Source organism: Anoplolepis gracilipes, chromosome 4 (assembly GCF_047496725.1).
Source record: "Anoplolepis gracilipes chromosome 4, ASM4749672v1, whole genome shotgun sequence".
NCBI lineage: Eukaryota > Metazoa > Arthropoda > Insecta > Hymenoptera > Formicidae > Anoplolepis > Anoplolepis gracilipes.
In genome coordinates this window covers 8,512,558-8,535,281 of record NC_132973.1, presented here as the reverse complement: position 1 = coordinate 8,535,281, position 22,724 = coordinate 8,512,558, and the positions used below count along the sequence as shown (strand labels likewise).

General features: G+C 37.3%; 1 protein-coding gene across 2 annotated transcripts in view; it reads left to right on the top strand.

Annotated features, from left to right (window-relative positions):
• The window catches only part of LOC140665437 (CD151 antigen), a 96,792-nt gene that overhangs the window by 28,377 nt on the left and 45,691 nt on the right, over positions 1-22,724 (top strand). For both annotated transcript variants that reach the window (XM_072891574.1, XM_072891575.1), the window contains one exon: positions 1,273-1,367. The gene's annotated coding sequence lies outside the window, so the exon portion shown is untranslated. The remainder of the gene's footprint in view (positions 1-1,272; positions 1,368-22,724) is intronic.

Genomic DNA, 22,724 nt, shown 5'->3' with positions numbered 1-22,724 from the left:
GAGTCTTATGGGTACTTTCGCGAAAACGCTATAGATACAAACGTCATTACCAAAATAAAATAAAAAGATACAACGGTAAAATTAAAGATAAATACTATTCAAGCAGTATTTAGAATAATTATTCTAAAATAAATACATAACAATAATTATTATCTTAAAATAATTATTTTAAAAAATATCATATTCTGTTATATGTATAAATATTTCATATATTTATGCAGGTCAAAATTAAATATTATACAAAAAAAATCCCAATTTTTTTAATTGAAAAATTTTTGACTAGTTTTTAATCTGTAATACAAAAAATTACGTGCATCTTAATTTAAGCATAGGCATTCCCCTTTTTCCCGTAAAGTAATTGACCAACCTTCCGAATTGAAACGTCATTAAATTTCATTTTTTTTTTTTTTTTTTTTTTTTTTTTTTTTTTTTTAAGAACAAGAATGTCATCTACATTCTTGTTCTACATCAACGCGAATGCTACATCACGCGCATTTCACAGGAAGCACTGGCATGTAATATGTCTGGACTTCGTTTCTTCCTTTCTGAAAGCCAGCTTAATGTTATGCCCGCACAGCCGGCTCACATTACTGGGTCGTGGCTTATCGCTCTAAATGCCGTAAATCTGATCGCGTTTACATGGCGCATCCAGCAACGAGTTAACGTTGTTCCCTGCATCGTTTATAACTCGCTACCGTTTCGCGGAGCAGAACGATATAGGTAGAGTGGTTTACTGCTTGTGTTAAGTACCGGCGTCGGAAAGCAACTTCTATACCGTCGTAATCTTCACGTTATCTCGCTAATTCCCGCTATTCGTACGAGTGCAACGTACAAGTAAAAGCAGTAAATCACTCCATTTTCAAGCATTGTACTCACCTTTTCGTTTAATTTTAAATATACACTGCGGAATTCCCGAATAGCTCATATATTTAGATAAAAAGATTAATCGCTATTAATTAGGATTTGATATTTATTTCGTTAACAGGATCATACGCTATACGCTTTGTTCTTTTTAATCCTCGCGATAAATCAACGTTGGCGTGGATAAAAATTTGCAATGTGATTAATTCACTCGTACTGGCTTTAAAAGCGTTTGGTACAAGGAGCACGTTCGAATGTCATCAAATATCGGATTTAACCAACGCGTGTCGATGTTATTGACTTTGAGGATAAAATTTCACACAGCATAGCCATTGGGAAATTAACTAAAAGTGCACGCCATTGTCACGGCTCTTTCGATCATCAGCTAAACATAATTAAAATTTGTTTCAGATCGGATAGCCGAGTGAAGTAGATAGTAGCTTCGAGGACATCTTAAAACAGACATGTGTGAGATTCGACCGAACGTTATTCGCCAATGACGCAGGGTGAGTATTTCTAGTAATCGCATTAATATTTTATATCGCAGCACAAAATTTTTTTATCGCACATCGAAGTATTTAGTATTACATAGCCATCGATAGACTACTCTGCTATTCGATAAAATTTTCTCTAAACTTAAGTATTATACTTTCGGCAACGACCATGAATAATGCGTCAATAATTTCTCTTTTACATCTCATTAATTTTATTTCAAATAATAAAAAGGTACGGTCGAAATTTCGATATCGTGTTATAGTGATGTGCAGTAAAAGTCGTACACGCGTAAAATATATGCATATTACACGTATAATTCTCTGCAGAATATATGTATATTTCCCTCTGTTCCATTCGATTTTCTGCCTTTTTCCATACGACACTGATCGTATAAGTTACAAGTCATATAAGAGGGAAAATCCGGCGAAAAAGAATCATGAAGATGTGTACGGCACACAAAACCAAAAGGGAATATGTACATTCGATGCTCAATCGATATGCATTACATTACCACATCTGTTTGCGCGACCATAAATGGTCACATGTGAACGCCAGCGGATATTGTTTGTCAAATCATTAGGTGAAAGGCTCTCTAGGGAACCGCCTCCCTTCTCGATCTCGATTTCGACCTTTTTTTTTTTCACGTCACAGATTTGATACTTACTGTCTTAACTACTGTCGCGTGATATACGTTTCTCATTTTGCTCCTCGCATCGCGTATTCTTCTCTAGTCGCGTACGAAAACTGTGAAAAACAAAACCCATTAACTCCCGCTTCTCTCTTTTGTAAAACATTGCACAATCCCGATTTCCTTTGTCATATTATTAAACAAAGTAATTAACGGATTGAACCACTTTGTTAGATGATATTCTCGGCGACTTGAAGATTCTTGTTGAAGAAGGGACTGTGCAGAGATAGCACGCCATAATCTTGAAATTTATAAAGATACGAGTCAGATGCAGGGTTGGCAAAATTATACATTTTTTTAATAAAATCTATGTCAGTGGTAAAAATCAGTATTTTTATTTTTCGAAAAAATCGACAAAAACTGGTCTTTTCTATTAAAAATATTAAATAAAATTTTTTATTGATTTCTCTCAATTGAAAAAGCGTTTCTAATTTAAGCTTTATCCAAAAAGTCCATAATAAATTAAAAATCAACGTAGGAAATAAATTAGTTTTTTATTAGAAAATGTTTAAAGGTAAACAAATTAGATCTATATTAATAAAAATTTTTAATTCTCGTTATTATTACATTTTTCTAATTAAATAAAAAACTAGTGCAATATAAATATAAAGTTTAGGACAGTAAAAATTAAACTTTACCATGATTTTTTTCCATTCATTGAACTTTTTCAATCAATCTTGTTCGGGTGTTAAGAGTCTTAAAATTTTAAACGAGCAAATTGAAATGTTATGTTTTATTAATCATAGGTTTATAATTCATACTTGCGTTCAACGTTCACAATTCGCACTTTTCACAATTAGTAAGAAGACTGATCTAAATCACAAGGATTAAAGACAGAAAATTATATGCTAGAGCAATTTTTTTAGAGCGTATATTAGAATCTTAGCGCCTCCTTTCCATTGGATAATTAACGAATCAAAATTTTAATTAACGCTCTCTCATGAGTTGGAGGTATCCCGGTTTTGATAAAAAGCCTCAGAAGGTCTACTGATATAAACTTTTGTTTTAAAAGTTAAGTTTTTTAGCCAATAGGGAGTTTGGTATAATCGGGAAAAAGTTGTGCGCTTTATTAAGTGCTTGAGTTTTATCATGAGCAGATATCGCATAAAGGGGAGGGGGAGAGAGTTTGTCAGGCGAACACATATGGTATCAAGTATTATCGATTTCCTTTATGGTCCATGTTTATCTCCAGATTACTGCTCTTAGCAAGGGTTGGGTCTTAGTAAGAGTTCTTGTTTGCAAGGAGACTATCTTTTATTTAGAATTCCTAAGTCTGAGCCCTTGAATATTTATTCATCCGCTTTTCGTTTCTAAAATACATACGGTTGCAGTTTCCAGCACCCGCTATCTTGGTTACATTTTCTGGATTCTAGAATCTTTGCCTCGCCCGTCAGATATTGATGATTAACATTTCATGAAAAAAAAAAGGAATCGTCCACCGAAACGTAATATTATAATGTTAGATAAAAATATCGATATAATATCGTATGTTATTCTCTCTATTTTCTGCGGATACTGTGCGGACGAACTAATTGGCCGAAATAACAGTTGCGTTATATTTCGCGAAGAGCCATTTGGGACTCGCCTTGGCGCACTTCCACGGTGGAAATCGACGGGCAAAGTGATTTATCGATTGAATTTTAATTTCCGGGTCTGCATAACTTTATCTCTTCTCTCTGCATCGTGGCGTATAACGAACATTCGCGAATCAAACGATGTGGAAAGGCGCGTCGCGAACATTATCGTCACGCGACCCCTGGCATTTTTCACAGCGTCACGCGCCAATTTATCCGCGAAATTTTCGGATAAAAAATGGTCTTTACATAGGTTACGCGTGGTAGTTTTCGACATCGAGCGCGACAGTCGATTCTTTTTGCAAAAAGTCCTGTTACGCTAAATATTTCGCTTGTTGAAGCGGCAAATAAAATTGTCGCGTAAATTGTACATTTTCCACAAATGATACGGGAATCGCATGCGATAACGTATTTTACGTACGGGATAGTTTTCCAGGCATTCTACGTATATCTCAGCGCAACTTCATAGCCAGCAAAGGCATGTTGTCGCGATTTTTTCTGCCACATTTTTCGTATGCCTTCCGCGCGAATGAATCTGTGATCTTTTTTTTATTCCATTTCCAATATCGTTGAAACAAAAACGATATTTTTTTTCTCTATTTCGCCGCAGCGTCATAGCGAAACAAAGAGTGCATGGCAGTTCTGGAATTCGTTTTCAATTTGCGGACGTCAACGGTCAAATTGGACGTAAAACTTCGCAATTGATTCATTCTTTGTCCATGGTGAACCTGATTTTATCGGAAACACGATTTACTTGCGATTTAGTTTTGTCTCTTTTTAATAAATTTAAATACACTTAAGTAAGGACGGGCAAATAATATTTTTCGTATACCTTGAAATATTTATAAAATATCCGGATAATTTTATAACGTTATTTCTATGACATTTAACAAGTTTATTTGTTAATCAAACGTCAATTAAAAATTTTTAATAATTCGGCACTAATTAATCGACAGATATTAACGGTCACCCTCGAACTGTGTCTGCCTTCCATTTCCATTATTCCAGAGCTCCAATGCGCGTCTCTGTGACCGCGACAGACGGCATAGGATATTAACCAGGAGAAGGACAATCACGCTAAACCCGCCGGCGCGGTGTCCCTCCGTCTCTCTGTCAACATCGTGCGCATTCGCACGCTTGTGCGAATCTCGCACATCTACCGTCTGCGCGTCCGCCCTTCCGTCCGCCGCCGCTAAATTATAGACTGGTACGCGCGTATTTTCTTCCATGCATATTGCATATAGATAACGAGGGATGCCACCCGCCACCCGCCACCCATCACCGTCGTCGCCGAGCGCTCGTTGAAACGAAGGCAAGCGCCGCGACGCTCAATTCCATCTGCGCGCCACATACACGCGCGCATATGTCACGGCTCGCACTGTCTTCCTCTCTTCTCTCCCCTTTCCCTCTCGCTCGCACGTGCATGAAACTATATCATCCTTTCCCTCTTCCTCTCCCACTCTCTCTATTTCTCTCTTTCTCTTTCTCGTTCGCTCGCGTCTTCCTCTTTCTCGACATCGAGTTTGTTCCGAGAGTATTCAGACAATCGCGCGAGAAAGAGAAGGAACGATATGCCGAGAGAGATCTTGAAATTTCTCCCTTAACCGCATCTCGCACAAGCGCCATGCCACCTTCCCGCTCGGCTTTTCTTCAGGCAAATCATCATCTTGAGAAAATTCTCGCAGCCTTCGTTCTTTCTATTCAACCAGCTAGTTTTTACCAACCAACCTCAGTCCTTCTCGCAAAGTTGTTGAACCAATTTCTAGACACAAGTTGAATTAGATTACTTAGAAATCAGACTCGAATAAATGCGAATAACTATTTCTTACGTTTGATAAGGATCGCAACGATTTAATCGTGTTATTTTTGTGGATTATTTATCAGCTTTTATTCAATTATTTTTTTATGGAAAATGAATTTTTAAAAATAATATGGCAAATCAAAGATTAATACTTTTGTTTTTTTTTAATCACATACCATCATTCTCCCGCTCGATTTATTGCCTCTTGATATCTTTATTCTTCCATTTTTACAGCTCAAAATGTTATTGTATCCCATTATTAAATCAAGAAGTCAATTTGCTAGTAAGTAAACAATCAATATCTTAATAAATTTTATTTAATATTAATATATCTATTAATTAAATTAATATTTGAGAATACCATAAGTAAAATTAATATTAAATAAAATGTGTCATCTGATTTTGTTTTATAATAAAGTAAAAGAGAAATTATTGGTTCTGGTTAAAAGAGAAATTAATCATAACGAGCAAGAGAAAACCGTCCAAGTCAGATGTTCTTTCGAAGAGACTTCTTCGCTTCTCTCATTTTCTACTCTAGCTTGTTACTTCAGTTTTGTAGTTTTTGCCGCTGTCCTTCTTGCTACTTCGTAGCGTTCTTTGCTGTCCGTCGCAGTCATTTTCTGAGTATACTTGAAGATACCGCCGTCCTTTGGATCTAGTTCGCGCCAAACGAAGCTTTAAACAAAGGCGGATTGCAAACCCCAGGTGTTTCTAACTCGATAATTACATACCCGAGGAAAGTTTTCGATTGCGGAGAGCTAATTTAATAATAACGCATAAATTAAAAAAATGATGAAGAACTAATCGATAAAATCAAGGAATATTTGCTGTTTTCGCATTTACTTAATTTGTTTTTCGAGATAGCAGAAATAGCAGACTCGTGATGCAAACTAAAGTAAGAATACCGAAGGTCGAATTAAAACTTTCGTAACAATGGTATGTGTTGAGGAATTTATTATGGAAAGATATTTTCTATTCTTGTCTCTCGACTGATATTCAATTCGCTTCTACAGCTGCCTTGGTTGTTGTATATATATATATATATATATATATATATACGCTTTATTAAAACAAGTTATGAAGTTTATGAATGTTATGTCCACGGTATTGACTCCGGAAAGAAATACGACTTTGATATACTTCCGGCGAAGAAAGATGAACCGGCGAGTTGTAAATAATGAGAATTCCATTCGACGGAGTTGCTCTCTTCTCCCCCTCGAAATTTCTCCTTTTGTGTAAAAGTGTAGCGCCGCTTACTCGTAATCTAGCAAAGCTCGCGTATATCCGGCAGATAATTCGAAGTTCAAACTATTTCTCCAGTTTTTCTCTTACCCTCGAGGGATACCATTTCACCTTCCTCCTTTCTTTTTTTTTTCCATTTTCACGCGTTTGCATTTTTCACGACACGACTGGAATTCACCGCTGAATTCCTTGCTCGAAATCTCGTCGACTGCTTTATATCGTGGTCGTAGAAACCGTGGAAAGGGTAATGCATTTCCGTGCGTGGCAAAAGTGTTCCCCGATTGCACAAAGCAGATTGCATAATCAAGCCAGGATTTAGTTATAAATAAGTCGAAAAAGACTTTATCCGCGCTAGAGTAAGATACACGAGCGGATCGCTCCGAGCGATTTTGCCTACTATAATCCGTTAAAGAGGGAATTATTCCCGAGCGACTAACACAATTACAATCACCGTGATTCTACATCGTAAATTGATTTTAAAACCTTATTCATTTCAATACCTATACAATATAACAAAGTCGGCGCATAAAATTATTACTTGTCAACGATTGAAAATAGATAGAAAAATTTCAAAGAATAAATTAACAGAATCTTGTGATTTAATTCATTATCTTGTACATTGCACCATTTAAGGTACGTATGTATATATATATGTATATATATAACACACACGGTAGAGAAAATTGCGAGATAGTTGAATAAAAATAATTAAATTTTTATTCAGTGCTAGAAAATAAAGTGCGTACATGTCCAGCTGTAACATTAGCTGACGTGTTAGTACTTTTTTTTTCTAAACTTGTGGTCGCGAAATGTAACCCAAGAGAGAATATCTGTTTTTAAAATGAGATGTAGCAGCCAAGATTTCTCTCTCTCTCTCTCTCTCTCTCTCTCCCTCCCTCCTACCTTTTTTTCTCACCCACGTCAGAACAGCGAACTTTTTTCACGTTTCCCAGCATGAAGAAAAAAATATGCTTACGTCGTATGAACGAGACAGAGGAGGGTAGAAGACTCGCTGTTGCAAGGTTAAAAAAAGGGGAGAAAAAACAAGGTCATTTCTTTTATGCTACCGTACATAATAATGTAATATAATTTTGCAGCGCGTGACGCTTTTCAACGATGATGTAAATCATTTTTGTGCGATGTGGGTGGAAATCGATTGGATGCTTTGGCGCAGTTTAAGAGTTGGAAATTACTCGCTTCCTGAAGATTCTCGTACTCACCGAATAGCGCGAAACGGTTGCTGCATTATCGTGCTGCAACCGGTAATAATAAGCAGGCACTGAGAAACGCGGATATTCAATACAACCCCCGCGGTCGCATACAACGTTCCGTGCGGAGCGCCTTGTGCATCCACACAATGCGCAAGTTGCGCGTGCACAAGGCGCCGCACTGTGAAACCGCATCGAGCCGTGTCAAAGCGACGATGTTTCGTGCAAATCTGAAGCACGAGCTCGCGGTCTCCTGCCACCCCCTTCACGCGTCTCTTCGCTCCAACCCGGCGCTTGCAGAAGCGGGAACTTTGTGTGAGCGTGTCGTGGTGGTTGGTCGCGCGTCGCGTAAAGTCTCCCCTCGGTGAATTACAACTACGTTCGCGAACGCATCGGTGAAAGAGATCGCACCTCTAAACTTGACGATGCATTATATGCACTAACGAATGTGGCAAATGGGAGACGCGACGATTGCGCAGTCGCGAAAATTAATACCCCCCGCAAAGGTTCCTCGTAGATGTTTAATTAAACGATAAATAGTGGTTTCCTTTTTATGAAATTATTTCTATATAATATTCATATCAGAGAAATTTTTCTTCCGAACGATTCGGCGTATTTCGCTTCTACATCATGCCTGGAAATCGAAATTGATTCGACGGGATTCGAGCGCGAAAGCAAACAGTTTCTCGAGGTATCAGGTGTAACTCCTTGGGCTTCGCAATTGCTCGCGAATAAATTGTTTCGCTCGTTGGAATAGCAAGTGGAGCAGACGGCGAGTAAACCACGAGATTTCGTCTCGTACACGTCGAAGGTTTCCGGAACGTTTGAAGGAATTTCCGGAGTAATTAAGCATCGACCTTGCTCCTCTTCCCGCGAGTCTTCGTCGGCTGCACGTCTGTTTTCGCAATCGGTAACGAGAGGCGGGGTCCGTTTCCATTCCACCGATCTGAGAGGAGTTGGATGTGCTCTCACGGGGGTTGCCGAGTTTTCTTATTGGATGTCAGCACGTCGTAAAAGAGTGTTCGAACGCGATGAGAGAGGCTCGGAAAGAGGGTGAAAACGGTGGCTTAAGTACATTGGACCCTCGAATGATAAGTTTCTCGATTTCTTCCTGTACTTTCGCCTCAACTTCTCTTTCCGCTTCTCCTTTTCTTTCTGGTATTACCTCTTTTCATTCCACAAAAGGGAACGACATTGTAAGAAGGAAGGAAGGAAGGAAGGAAGGAAGCAAGCAAGCAAGCAAGCAAGTTCAGCGGCTCCCTTTCCTCCATTATCGCCGTAAACCAACCCTCTTTGTTTAGGGTACCGTGAAGTCGGCTCGCTTGTCCGCAAACTTTAAATGTCCTTTCATCGCTTCTTCCTTCCGGCAGGACAAATCGCTGCTTATAGACTTCCCGTTTTTTCCCCGCCTTCTCCCTCCGGACGCGATTAAATCTTGGCGCGTGGGTACCATTGTACTCCCGGACTGGCTGGAGCCTGGAGCTCAACGAAGGTCGCGAGGGGAGAATTTTCTCTATAGCTATCTCCCGAATTCAAATCTCCAGAGTGTCTCTTAAAGAATATCGATATTCTCAGTGAGAGTTTCTTTTATTCGCCCATAGGTCTCGAGATATCTTAATCGTGTCTGGTTAAATCAGCCGGAATTCCCTCGGCTAATGTAATCTTATGCGATTTAATTAAACAGAGAAAACTCAAGGACAGAATACAGATTATTGCAGAAAAAAGTTTATTTTCCATTCCCTCTCTTTATTACTTTCTTTCTCTCTTTCGTTTAAGCGACGAATATAAAAACTTTCGTATCGTTATCAAAACCGTTTCGCCAGCGGTTTGTCGCCTTTTTTAATTATTTTTTTTTTTTACTTGTTCAAACGCGATTGCGTATCGAACAGTTCGAATAGTTATTTTGAAATAAAATTAAAAGCTCTATAGTGTTACCGACACGTCACTTACAAATATTTACACGCGCAGCAGATACAGCGAGTACTAGCGATGATTCTGTAAATAAAATAATTGCGTGCATTAATCCAAAATTTCAATTGTAGTTAATTAAGTCAGTACATGCGAATGACATGTGGATGTTTGTAGATACATTGAATATATGTATAAATGTACATAAAATGGAAAACAAAATTTTGTTTATTTTAGAAAACATTCATACTTGTTACATTTAAGTGACATGTGTAACATCATTATATGTCATAAAATCGCGATTTTATCGGATGTTTAATTAATGTAAAAAACATTTTTATACATAAAAGATACAAGTAATTTTTTAAACTATAAATTTCTCATATATTAAATTAATTTATAAAGTTTTCTAAATATTTTCTTCCGCTAATTTTTATTTATTTTTTTTTTTTTTAAGACGTGTATAGATTTTTTATCACTTTTATTAGCTTTTCGCTCAATATATTTCAAGTACGTTAAAATAAATCAGACAACGAAGCGAATCAGATTTTATTAATACTAAGTGTGAAACTCGTTAAGAGTAATTTGAAATTCACCGTCGGTCAGTGACAACTAAGATGTAAGAGGTAGCGAGCACAGAGCCAAGTCAAAGTGATGTTGACACACCGTTCGATGGCTGGCCGCTACGACGAAGTTGATTGTATCGCACAAGGTAACTTCGATCTCTCGAGGGGCCTATCCTCCTATCGGGACGCCGCTGCGGCCAGTATTGTTTGCACGGTAAATATTTTTGCAGTCGGCGAGTGTTGGCGCATCTCATTAATGGGAAGCGTTCTGTTAAATACTGCGCGAGTAACAAGACAAATCGAAGTATTCTCCAAATAAAGTACGTATATACATTAGCGCTGTTCCTCCGCGTACTTGAGCTTTTTCTCTGCAGCTCACTAATTCGCTGTTGTTAATAAAACTGAAAGTAATTAATACCGGTATATTTGTTAACGTCACCCCCCCCCCTCTCCTCCGTCATACGAATTGATTAATCGAAAACGCGTAATCCGTGAATATAAAAATAATTATTGCGAATATATTTTTGATAAGAGCATTCAAAAAAATATTTTGCTAATGTACATAGATTTCTAGATGTCTCAATTAAAATTTATCGCTACTTTTTCTATCTGTTAGACTGTTAGAGTATTGTTTGTCACGTATAGAATTTATGGCAGCAATATTCTAGCAATATCTCTAGAAAATTTCGATCCCATTGCCAAATGTTAATCACAAATATAATTGTCCTCGACAATAAGCCTTAAGGATAGGCATCACACAGAAATTTTTTGTCTAAATTACACTAATAGTACAGATATGAATTCAGTCTCTGTCATTTAAATTGATTAAGTGCAAAATATATACAGTATCACAGTATTTCCTAATAATTTATTTGTTTCAGTTAATTTTTTACATCTAGAAAATTTTTGTTCAAGTTGCAAGATTATTTTTTTGAGTGCATGATGTTTGATGATTGATGAAAATCACAAAATCACAAAAAGCATTCTGCTCTTCACGTTTGCGTTTCAAGGACGGGATTTTTATCCGGTATTTTATCGACTCTTCTAACTCTTCAGATTTCACGGATTAATCACACGAGCGAAAAGCAGCTTCTCGACTGGAATCCGTTGAAATTAGATTACTTTTCGTCTCGCGCTTCATGTGTGTAAGCACAAATGCGCTCGAAGGTGTGCGTAAACGACGTCGTGGAAAGAAATAAAAGAGAAAATGGCCGGAAAGGGGGAAGTCGGGAAAGATGGCCTTCTACGCGCATTGAATGCCACGTATATCCTGCGCGACGGTACTCTTCTACGGTACACTTCTCATGAATACGGTGGTTCAAGAGCTTTGCGAGACAGAGAAAGAGAGAAGGGGGAGGGAGGGAGGGGGGGGCTGGTTCGTTTTTGAACCCGCGAGATTATTTTCTTAGTGTTTATTCCACCCTGTCAGAGGTGAGTTGCTCGCGTCCCTTTATCTCCTCGTTTCCGCGAGAGTGGATCAAACCTAAGATATCTCTCTTGATTTTCTTTTTCTTTCTCTTCTACTTACAGTAGAAAAGTAACCGCGAAAAACCATCGCAACTTTGCATGCGACGCAACGCACCCCGTCTCTCAGTGAGCTTGATAGATTCAACGATTTAAAGCGAACGCGAAACGAAACTAGCAGCTACGTCCTTTGCTTTAATTGTCGCGGTATTTTAATACGTCTTTTCTCACGTGGCTAACTGTGGCCTCATCTCGTCCTCGTGATAAGATGATTTAACGATATAAGGTAAGATCACATCCAGCATTGATTATTTTAATCTTATGGTTAGAGAGTCCTGTCATTTATTTTAACGTATAGATATTATATAATTTCTGCCATTCATTTTAACGATTCATCTAAATTATCTTATTGTACTATACATATTAATATGTTGCACATGTATAATAAGATAATTTAAATAAATTATTTGCATGATTTATTTTATATTTTTTTTCTTGAAAAAAATATTACATATAATAATATAAAATTGCAGTTCTTAAATAATCTAAAAAAATTGTTAAAAATATATTTTTATATATTTATTTAAAATATATATGATATACAATACTATATATATAGATTGTTATGATAATTTATTGGTTACAATCCGCGATTTATTTTTTATGTCAAATATGAAATGCGTTGTGGATAAAACCAAAATTACAAGCAATGTGTTTTCTCGATATTTTTTTAATGTTTACAAGAGAAAATTGCGTAAATAAGGATTTACATATTTGTTTCGCAAAATATTTTTATGCCATAGTGAACGAGAAGAGTTTTAATATCGTTGAATGAAATAGATTTAATCGAAATAAGCCGATTAAATATTTTCTCTTTCTATCGCGAAATTTGTTACCGTTTAAAGAATGTTTGATACGGACAGTATTTTTATAAATAGTACTTTTATATTTATATTTATTAATTAAACATATTTAAATTTTCACTGCTTAATTACAACAATATTTATTTAATTTAACATGTAACAACGTACGTTTCATCAATTCTTGCATGTCGTTAAATGATGTACATACGTTAATTACGTTAATTATACATAGTTTAATTATGTTTGCGCGTTTGGGGAAATCTTGTTCGATACCCCGCTTCTTTGTCTCGTCATCATAGAGCAGTTTCCTTCCTTTTTTTTTTTATCCATACGTGGCCCGGGCTCATCTGTCACAGCCAGCATGAGGCGCGCGTCGTTCTTCTCGCTTTCACGGGTAGAACAAATTGTACCTGACAGCAGGACACGGCCGGTGAGTAATGGCTTTTTGGAGGGGTGGTTAGCCCTGTTTGTACGTCGAGAGTCACTGCCGGATCACTCTTCTGTTTTCACCGTCGACTGCGTTGACACGCCCCTTGAATACGCGCCTCCACGTCTATGCTCATTATGATCAGCATTGTATGCACGCTGGTTCGAAATAAAACCATTGAAAATTAGATAGAGAGAGGTGGTTCTCGCACACGTGGACGTCAAATATGACATAGCAAAATTATGACATCTCCAAAGCTCGCGCTGGAAAAGTCATCTGTTATTAGAAGGAAATTAGATCCGTTTCTTCTTCATGTTCACTTCCATCCTTTTTACTTGATAATGTTTTAATTCTTTTTCATGAAAATGTAATATAAGATAACATTTAATTAATAATAAACAAGAAGATAAGCGTTAATAAAACTATATAAATGTATATATATTGTATATATACATAACATGTATACGTACACATAAATTTTGTTAAATTATAAAATGAAAAAGAAACAAAATACCTTGCGACAAAAACACAGAATATAAATACAAATTAAAGAAATTCAAATACACATGTGCATTTTTGCGAAATTGTGCTTACGACTGCGTTATGAGGAGAGGAAGCGGGAGAGTTGAAAAAGTTTCTTTTTAGAAAGTCACATTTGCGGTTAGCTAGAGGGATATGCTAAAAAATTCTTTTCACTCGGTCTGACTGATGTCTTTTTATCTTTGCAATTTTTGTGACTTTAAAGGCTTCTTTTACACAAGTCAGAGACAGAGATTGATAGAAAGGCAACGCTCTTGAGTGTGCCAAACTGTGCGGATTCTCTAGGGTTTATATTTACACAATTCCATCTCTCAATTGGGGAAACGTTTGCAAAGGAGCATATATTATACGTATACATAAACACAACATTTGTGTAAATATGTAAATGTAATTATTTGGAAAAGATAAAAAATGATTAATATTATTAAAAATTTTATTACAGAATATCTAGCGTTACATTATTATAGCCGTTCTAATCTGTAGCTTGAGATTTATATCGATCAGTAAGGGATTTCTCAAAAATCAATTAAATTGCCGTGACTGAAGGTACACGGCTTTCGTACTCACTTAAAACTTTCATCGGCGGAATTAAGAAGAGATAAGCAGATCACACAAATAAGAACAAAAAAAAACTCGCGATGAAAGTTCTCAGTACCTCCGCGCCAATCTTCCCGCCTCCCGCTGAGCCGCTCGCCTTACTGGAAGCGGAAACTTTCGTTAGAAAATTCAATAAGGACTTTGGGGTCCTAAGGGTTCCTAATTATGTTGGCATTAATACGCAATTAAAGTTCCCTTCATTAAATCCGTCCTTGCTTTTGCGTAATTTCAGCTCAAAAGGAATATCTCCTCCCTAAATACGAGAATGATAAGAGAAGGTAAAATGGAGAGAGATGAGGGAGGGAAGAGAAGAGATAGCCGGAAATGGTCGACACCCGCTCTCTCCTTCCGCCGTCATCTTCCGCCTTTAGAGAGACATTATTATTATCCGATACGGTTGTAACGCCGTTCCCTTCGTTTAATGGTGGCTTTCACGCTCTTACAATCCGCCAAGTTTCGTGATAATTCATTCTATCCAGTTTCCGCCTTTGCGCGAATACAAAGACCTACGGGACAGGGCGGGCGATGGCGTGGAAATTCTCGTTCAAAGAAGACGAATACAAGCTGTTTCGTTCCTCGCAAAAAGAGATACTTCCGCAGAGAAATTAGCTCGTGAAGCACTACGGGAACAAGCTCGACGCCAATACAGCATCGCTTTAATTCTTCAACTTCTCGACAGAATCAAATATTCGTTGCATTTTTTCTTTTTTTTTTTTTTTCTTTAATTCAACGTTAATTTGTGCGATTCGGGAAGACCGCGTGACGTCCGGGACACATCGTACATCATATTCGAGTAACGCTACGGGAAACACGTAATTAATTGCAATCATTTTCGTGATCGTGCTGGGGTGCGCAGTGGGACGCTGGGGCGATAAATTCTGGCCATTTCCGACGTCTGGAATCTGCGATGCGATAATCATTCCTAAAGGGGTAAATGCCGTATATCGATCGAAAGATATGGCTTGTCCTCTCCGTCTCATTGTCTCACAAGCCTAATAACATCTTGAAATATTATCTATCGCGTTTCGGTATTACAATATATTATATGAAAAAAATAGAACTTTAATCGAATATATCGTATCAAACATATACACACATATACAACAGATACCTTACAATTACAGTATATTTTTCCATTGAAATCCCCACAATATTCCATCGAGATTTAATAACGCCCGCGTTCATTTCAACGGACAATTTATCACAGATATCTTCGCGATCTATCATATCGATCGAGTATTCAATTAATATCTGGCCATCGCACAGTCTGCCCTATTTCTGCGCGCGCGCGCGCGAAGATTAATAACATTTGGACGAAATTTAATAATGTACTTTTAATTTAACTTATTATACGAGATTTTTCCAATCTATTTGTCACGTTATAGATTGAAAAATATTCAGTTAACACTAAACTTTATCCTATTTTACATAGTCGAGATTCATAATATTTCGACAAAATTTCCATTTCCGAGAGGAATCACAAGCTCTAGCAATCATGAAACGCGCTCGCTCGTTCGCCAGTGATTCTTCTCGAGAGAAAGAAGTAAACCAAAAAACTGTGTTAACCGTCCTCCACCTCTTCTTGCATCAAGAATCAAAATAAAAAACGGCTTTTCAAGAGAGAGCCATGAGGTTTCACGCCACGTTCCGCGGACAGAGAACCTCATTTTAGTCAGATTGGATGGTTTCTGTTCCCTACTGTGTGCCATATCTTTCCATCACTTTTTTTACTTCACTTACTCCTTTCTGCCCATTCTCAATCCTTTTCCTGCTACGGAACGATAGAAACGCGTGCTCGGAATTCGCCAGTGATGGTAAGAACGCAATCGCGCCATGATCGAATAAGATTTTCAGATGGATAGCTGACATTGTTTGTGATCCGCTAAGGAAACGATGAAGGGGGAGGAATTTCTTTGAAAATCGAAATCTTAAAATTGTTTTGCCTCGATAGAAATACGAGAGGTTTTTGCCGGTGTAAATTCCGCGAGGATGTTTGAAGCCAATTCAGAATTTAATAATTAAATTTAATGATTTAATCGATACTAATATTTATAAACAGTATTAATATCTGTGTGAAAGTATTGATATTTTTTGGAATATTACGAAAATATTTATTTATGACTGTTCGAGATAGAATATTTGAAATATTTCAAATTTTATGGATATATCTGAATTTAGCAGCGACTTTCGATATTTGAAATGCTTTATCTCCTATCGTGAAATATTATTTTTCCCGTGTTTCCATGCGACAATTCGACGGCCCCTTTTCGCTTTTTTCGTCCGCGGACTTTTCATCCATTTCCACGCTCATCAAGCTTTCTTTCGGCTGGCCGCATCAAACGAAAAGCTCTGTTCGCTCTAGTCGGCAGTGGACGTAAACGAAGCTCTGTTAACAGCGGCTTTAATCGCGCTTAGAGTTTTTTTTTTTTTTTTTTTTTTTACATTTGGTCGATATTTTATTAATCCGGACGTCTGGGGCAGCACGCGAGAGTCTTATTCTATCCTATGACCTAAAAGCGAGTCATGCCTTCAACAACATGCCGTTCTTAACCATATCGCGTGCAACAAAATCAGAATGCTATTATTATCGAAGCCTCACTACCGAAGCCTTACACGACCGCTCGCACACCATTCTTGAATTATAATTTTCTCATTTTTATATAACATGATACGTGAGTTGATATATCTATATAAATTTGGTACTTTACTTTTCATTAATTAAGTTATTAATATAGAAAATAATAGTATTTCATTTGTAATAACAGTTTGGATTGTAATAATAATAATTTTGCTTGTAATCGAAGAATATAAGCTTTTAGAATAGTGAGGTTTTAATAATAGCATTCTGATGAATAACAAAAAAATTTTACACATTAAGCCATTTAAATAAATTGTAACTGTAGATATAAAACATATGCAAAAGTCAATTTTGAGAGCTAACAGCTGAGCACACGCTGTTTTACATTTTTTATCAATACTCTCTGTGAAATGAAACTTTGATTATTTAAATCGTGCATACGTCACATCGAGTTGGGTGATCATGTTAAATAGCGTGGATTGCAACGACACGTTTAATTTCAGTTTCCCAATGCGTTCTATTTCTCCGCTCGTAACGCTTCGAACCAATCCAACTTTGGCGTTCGAAGTATTCAAGGTACGAAACTAAATGGGTTCGCTGAACACTAAAGGCTGTTTTAAGTTAGATGAATCTTGCGATTTTATTTTCTTTCCACTCGTATCTTCTTTTATTCACCGGATATCGGATTAGAAGACTTATAAGTATGCTTCATTGTCGGCGTAAAAAATAACTCCCATATACATAGTAAATTAAAAATTTTTCAATACTAAAATTATGAATATTCAATATTAAAGTTGTACCTAATATTTGTAATCGAATGATAGAATATTTGAATCGTCTGAATTACACAATTATTTATCTCCATTGTTTATCTCCAATATTTGCAGTAACAATGCTTCCAATATATCTCTAAATTGCAAACATTATTACTGCAAATATTATTTCGATTTTTATATTGAAACATTATTACATTATATCTCTTTCTCCTCTTCCCCCCCCCTCCCTCTCTCTCTCTCTCTCTCTCTCTCTCTCTCTCTCTCTCTCTCTCTATCAAGTTTCTCGTAGTTGTATTTCGGAAGTTATGTGTTTATCTAGTTATCATCTTACACGTATGCTGTGTCGGGCGTATCACGATAATATCATGATGGGAAGTTCCGAGAAGCTAGATGACGACGAAATTATGTAAACGATACGGTGTAGAGGTGTGATACTTGGTACACTTAAGCTGCTTAACTATATATGACGTTAAGAGCGACTTTATAATATTACGATTGAAAAAGCTTTAGAACTTTCCGCTATGAATTTTACAAACTGCACGTTGAATGATTTTGTCTCTCGGAGCATTTGTGTGGACAAATCTAAAATTCTATTTCGCTAAAGCAACTACACCACGTTATTGCGCCCGAAATGATTAACAGTTGTATTATTACAGTTATATGATGAATCGGACCCTATTATACGCCAGAATATTCATATTTCAGTACTAAATTCATTTATTTATATTCATGCGAAACCCTACAACGAAATAATAGAATTGCATTGAAAAATAGATATTATATGTAATTATTTTTACGATTACTTTTTTGCAAGAAAAAATATAAATTTTTTTGAAAAAATATGTATATATATTTAATTTATTCATTATGTTTTTAAAAACTATGATATTTTTTCCAACAGCGTAAAAGAGTTTATTAAAATTGCAATGTATAAAACAATTTTAACTCTTTTGAAACACATAGAGATCATATCATCGGTTGAAACTTCAAAATATTTTGCTTCTCTGTCATATGAAACTTTTTACTCTGTAGACTGTAGAGTACAGCGAGTATTAATCTGCATAATATTTACATTCATGCCGTAGTGCATCGTCGATGAGATACAGAGATCAGTATGTATAGCTTATCTCATCGACAAGACATATTCATTGGTCTGCTTCAATATTTGAGCAACGTGTCCGTTGTCTATTGACATCACGGTGTGACAGACTAATTCCACATACATGCTGTTCTTTCTTTGTATAATTTGCCCCGTGATTTCGACATGTTTAATTTTGAAAGCAGCTACAAAGATTTTTGTATTGTATGTAGATAAAATTTCATCATTCTTTCTTTTTTTTTTCCATTGGTTTGCATAACTGAAAATATATGACTAAAATCATTTTACATATATCAATGTTGGAACGCATCTTGATTTTGAGAGATATTGAAATTTTTTCTGCGCAATTTTCCTTGGCAATACGGTAGTTTCGCGATAATAAATTGATCATCTTGAATTCACGAGCGACTTTACGCGAGCAGCGTCATCTCAATCTTTATGCAAATTCGCGGCAACGAAACGCTTCTAAGGTCGATTGGAAGATTGCGTGCCCCGTTCACACCGTCGTTTAGATTTCTGGCGATCATCCACGTAAATGGGGAAAATCGTTCAACGACACTATTGTGCACGTCGCTTGATGGTCGCTTGTTCCTAGACTATAATCGGTTCCTTCAACTTCCGTCGCTTTAACTTCTCTCACGAGTGTCTCCATCCTGGAGTTGATTGTCGCCCAGAGATCGCTCTCGTTGTATCGCCGGTATCACGTCGACGATCATTATTCGGTCGACGACCTCGACTTGCACGTTTGTTAAAGAAATCACTGTTGTCATTACTTAGGTTTGTGTGGCACAATCCCCGCGAATGTTGATGTTTCAAACGACGCGGCTGTCAAGTCAAATTTCCCAGTCCATATTCTGTTTTATCTTCCATTTAACATTTAGACATAATAAAGATTTATGTGGTGACAAATTTTCACGGATTCCCGCGCGCATTAACCAGATGTTAATAGACAAAATGCAAATTTTTCCAATTGTAATCCGCATCTGTCTCGTTCCACCAGATGTACATTTCGCGCGATGATTCACATTCTCCGCGTTTCCCGCCGACAGAGACGAACAATGAAAATAGAGAGGTAGGGGGGAAAAAGAGAACGATTTCGGTCGCACGCGTACGGATTCCCGCGCTGATTGCGCGACGAGGAAAAAAAAATTGCGTACCAGCTGTTTCGTCGACGGGGACGAGCGTTAACGTTCGCCAATTTATCGCCGCCGTGTGGCGCGGACTCGCGCGCGTTAATTTACGGCAGTCCTCGGATCCGTAAATGTATTAATTCATCGTGAAACTGTCCGCGCATGGCGACGACTACGAAATCGCGAATAATCGTCGTGGGTCGACGGTTCGTCGCTTGTTTTTTATTTTATCCCGTTGATGACAACGACAACGACATCGACGCGCGACGCGCGACACGATTCGTTAATTTTCCGACGCGCCTCGAGATGCGACGACAAAATAGGTGAGAGTTTGATCAAACCGTGTTGTATGTCCGCCTGTTTCTCCCTTGGTACGTGCCTAGTTTATCGTCCAGCTTTTTGTAGACCCATCCGTCGGGCGCGAAACGCTTAGTATTCGCGTAAAGTTTTAATGCAAAGTTGGACCGTTAATAGCTGAACAAAACAAAATGTGTGAAACTGTTTTTTTCGAATGAAAAAAAATATATATGTCATTTCTTACATTAATAACCTTTTTATTTTCAAATAAATATAATTACTATAAATTATTATTCTATAGCGGGAAAATATTTTCAAATTTTATGTAAAGGAATAATCTTTTTCATTTATTTGTTCAATTTCTTTATTTTATACGTGTCATTTAACGTAGAAAATATAGACTGCGTATATCTTATGTCCTGTCCGCGATTCGCGCGCTAAAATTAGAAAAAGAAAGTCTAATGTATCTGGGAAATGTGTGTTTATCTCTCTTTTCAACTTGACAATTTTATTTCTGTCTCTTTTCAAATTAACTTTTCTTTCTTTTTCTAATTTCGGCACATCATTTGTTTGCTAGTCTATACTTGTTACATCTATGCTATTTAATAGTTGTAAAAAAATATTTTTTCTATTTCATAATATCTTTCTTATTTTATAATTATTTATGGTTATTATCGTTTTTTTGGGATTAATAACGCGCAACAATAAGAACATCGAGCTTGATGTCAAAGTAATCGCCCGTACTGTAGACAGTTGAAGCAATACGGTTATACGCTACCGATTTTTTTTTTTCTTTGCAACGCTGTCAAAGCGATCATCCGAGCGCGAAAAGTTTGCCACAGCTTCAGAAATGGCCGACACATGGGTCGCTTAATTAAAAGGTCGGTGAAAAAATCGGAATTGTTGCGCGAAGCGCACGCTGGAAGCATAGCACAGTCCCGTGTGTACAAAGAAAATCGGACATTTCCGGAAATACGGAGACAACTTGAACCCGCATAATTGTGAAATCCTGAATAAAACAGCCACATACACGCGCATACACAGACACAGGGTATCGGTAGTAGTACCGGTAGTAGTACCGGTAGTAGCGTTCGCGGATCCCATTTTACCGGCCTCATTAATCTCTCTTCTCACTTCGCGGCGGTCGTAATTACGCGCGCCGTAATTCAGAAGAACAAGGCGAAATGTTCTTTATTTACGTATACGTATGGCTTTTTTTTCCCGAGGACAACGACAGCAGCGTTACACTTTCCTTGGCTGCTCTAGCTCTCATATTGCGGCGGGACGGAACATTGCAGTCGGTTAGGTGGTTCGTCCGCAGCTGCAGCGGCGAAGCGGGAATTTTTACGAGCGACCTGTATCAAAATTTTCCAACTCTCCGGAAAATTAGATATTTTTCGGGAAGAGAGATAGGGATAGGAATGCGCGCTCTTGCCCCTCGATGCGGAAATTCCAATATCACTCGGTAATTTTATTGTTGACGCTACGTTTAAAAGAGAAATGTTAAACTTTCGAGAGATGGAAAAAAAATGCAATATGTATAAGAATATTAATTAGTTATTTATTACGTACGAGTGCTAGATGCGCGATATAATTATCATCATACGCGCATTAGTTTATCTCTTTTTCTGCAGCTCTACTCGCTTATATTTTTTCCTGGAAATGCAAGAAATATATTGCGCATGAATTTGCGGCTATTTCGCGTACGTACGTAGGTACTTTACGATCATTAAAGCGGAAAAATTATAATCGTAAATGTAAAATATTGTTTCAACGATGGCGAGTTGCATTTTTTACGAGCTCTGCGAGGGGGAACTTTTCTCATTAATTTTACTCCACGCTTATGACTTATGAAAAAACATCGTTAATAATCTTCAAACTACGGTTTGATTAATTAAGATGTACATTACGCCATCGAAGTAATTAAAATACGCCTATAACGAGCAAAAGTGACGGATCAAAACCATCTTTCGATGTTTTATTTATCACCGACCGTAAATATCTGTCTGGTGGTAGCGACCTGCCGTTTCGCCGTTTGCGGAATTAATCGTGCGGCAATTACTCGAGCAATGACGGGATTCATAAGCTCGCTCGGTATACATCAGACATGAATAATATACAGCTTGTCTCGATATAGGTTTATATCCTGTGACGGAATTTTTATCGTCGCTCGGGCAATAGCTGAGCGTAAAATAATTCTCGTGTTCGGACTAGAATAGTAATGCGGAGACACGGGATACTGAGGGCTGTGGTGGGCCCTTTTACAATCGCTTAAACGCTTCCGTGTTATTTCCGTATCACGACATTCGACGTAATAATCCGCCAAACAACGACACGTAACACGTGCAAACGATGAGAATATATGTATATCGCGCGCGGTGTTATTATTTTTCATCTCCCTTTTATAAATGTTTTCTTTTTATTACTTTCTTGTTACGTTCGCTTAAACCGTCACGATAATGTTAATTCGATCGCAAATACTTGATCAATTCACCGCGATATCAAACGTGAGAAAGAGAATTGTTCATGAAAATTCCACAATCGCTTCATTTCCCTCACCGCTGTTAATTGTGCGATAAAGCCGGGAATTTCAAGAACGCCCAGCATTTC